Source organism: Hyaena hyaena, unplaced genomic scaffold, assembly GCF_003009895.1.
Source record: "Hyaena hyaena isolate Hyena2069 unplaced genomic scaffold, ASM300989v1 scaffold_21, whole genome shotgun sequence".
Taxonomy (NCBI): domain Eukaryota; kingdom Metazoa; phylum Chordata; class Mammalia; order Carnivora; family Hyaenidae; genus Hyaena; species Hyaena hyaena.
In genome coordinates this window covers 1,721,258-1,723,293 of record NW_024080653.1, presented here as the reverse complement: position 1 = coordinate 1,723,293, position 2,036 = coordinate 1,721,258, and the positions used below count along the sequence as shown (strand labels likewise).

The 2,036-nt window shown below is 50.7% G+C and overlaps 1 non-coding gene across 1 annotated transcript; it reads right to left on the bottom strand.

Moving 5' to 3' along the window:
- Positions 1-660: 660 nt before the first annotated feature.
- Positions 661-742, bottom strand: LOC120228313. Its single transcript, XR_005527461.1, has one exon. It is a non-coding gene; the product is annotated as a small nucleolar RNA R38 (small nucleolar RNA).
- Between the last annotated feature and the right edge of the window lie 1,294 nt (positions 743-2,036).

Here is a 2,036-nt window from a genome sequence, read left to right as displayed (position 1 = left end):
GGAGGGGCAGAGAGACCGAGAATCAGCGCAGAGCAGAGCCTGACACAGGCCGCGACCTCATGGACCATGAGATCACGACCTGAACCCAAGTCAAGTTGGAGGCTTAACCGCCTGAGCCATGCAGGCGCCCCGAGCCTGAGCTTGTTTTGAGAGCACAAGACAGACCCCAACGCCTCAGAATAGATGGGTTTCCCCTCAGCCGAGGTTTTCAGACAGGGATAACTGACCATCATCGGCCTGTGGGGCTTCTCAGGAAAACAGAGACTCCTGAGCAACAGGGGAAGGGCCAGCTCACTCACTCACTTCGGGCGAAGCAGTCCGTGCTCTCGCGCTGCAGACACCTAGAGAAGCAAACAGACCCGTGTTACGATCTCCCCACCACTCGGCACAACCCTACACCCAGGGCAAACCCGACATGCCAGCCACATCTGTCCAGAAGGTCTCCGCTCACACACACCAGCAAGTCTCTGCTTCGCGTGCAGGGGAGCGGACACGGCGCTGCTGGTGGCATCTACCTCTGGAGGGATCAGAGGCCAAGGCGGCGACTGGACCTGGTGGGAGAAATTGCGAGGGAAAAATCTGCTCAAGATCCACACGGTAACTCCCAAGCGGCTCACTTTTAAATCAGACCTGAATTTTCTATAGAGCAAACCTGGGAAACTGAGTTTCAGACAACCACGTTCCACACAGAAAGGCCTCTTGGCCTTCAGACAGGGATAACTTTACATCATCACGAACTCAGCTCCCACCAACCTGCCAGCTCCCGGGACCGACATTCACAGCGCGTGCGGAGTGCAGGTTTGCCTACCAAATTCTGCTTTAGTTCCCTCACAAGCATTCGCAAACTTGTCTACTCTGTTAACTTTCCTTCAAAGTTAAAAACTGTTGATACCTAGTGCCTAGATGTACCCAGCATCCCAGACCTGATGGACACTTCCTGCCCTTTATTTTATTTTTTTAATGTTTATTTTTGAAAGAGAGACTGGGCACGAGCACGGGAGGCACAGAGAGAGAGGGAGACAGAGAATCCCAAGCAGGCTCCAGGCTCCGAGCTGTCAGCAGAGCCCGACATGAGGCTCGAACCAACGAACTGTGAGATTATGACCTGAGCAGAAGTGGATGCTCAACTGACTGAGCCCCCAGGCGCCCCCTGCTCTTTTAAAGACAGGATCTGCCTCAGCAAAAGTGCCTGCGAACAGAATATGGGGCTTATCTTCCAGTGTCAGTAAAATGCCCCAGTCAATGCGGTTACTTCTTCCAGGCAGCCCGTTCAAGGCCAACTGCACACGGTAGCCTGCTGCCAAGAGGCAACACCACACGAGGTCATTTCTCCTTCACTCACCTCTGCGTGCGAAAGGAGCCACAGAGCAAGATCAGTTTTTTAAGCAGAGGATTATAGATCTGCCCCAAGAGCTACTTAAAAATAGCCGGGGCTATAATCTTGGCCGCAGTAAAAATCCCTGAGCTCAAAGGAGATCAGATCTAATTTTTCCTATACAACTGTTCTTACTTACAACGACCACCCAATTCCTGGGCTCATGCATACCCGTGGCTGGAGGTATACATTGTAACTCTTTGTAGGTAGTTCGGCCTTATAGCCAGGTCTAGAAAGCAGTAACACTGTTTTACAAAGAACTAAAGCTCTGGTGGGGTTCTTCCCTAACAGGCTGAGACTAGAGCCCAGGTCTTTCAAGTTCACCTAATAGAAGGTCTGTTTCATCAACCTCAGCTCTGATGTTCTGGGGACACAGTCTTCCTAGTGGGGAGCTGTATTGTGCACTGCAGGATACAGAGTGCATCCATTAGATCCCATTAGCATGCTCCACCCCCAGTAGAGAGCCACTGGTCTAATCCCCGCCCCCCTCACCAACTGGTCTGATCAGAACTCAGTTATTTCTCAATTGAGACTGAAAAATGGTTTTAGCACCCCTACACAATCTGGCATATTTTTATGGTTCTTTATAAAAACAAAACAAAAACCCTAGTTTTATTAACTCTAAGCCTCGGTTCTTTACTCCGTAGCAAAGGAGAAAAGA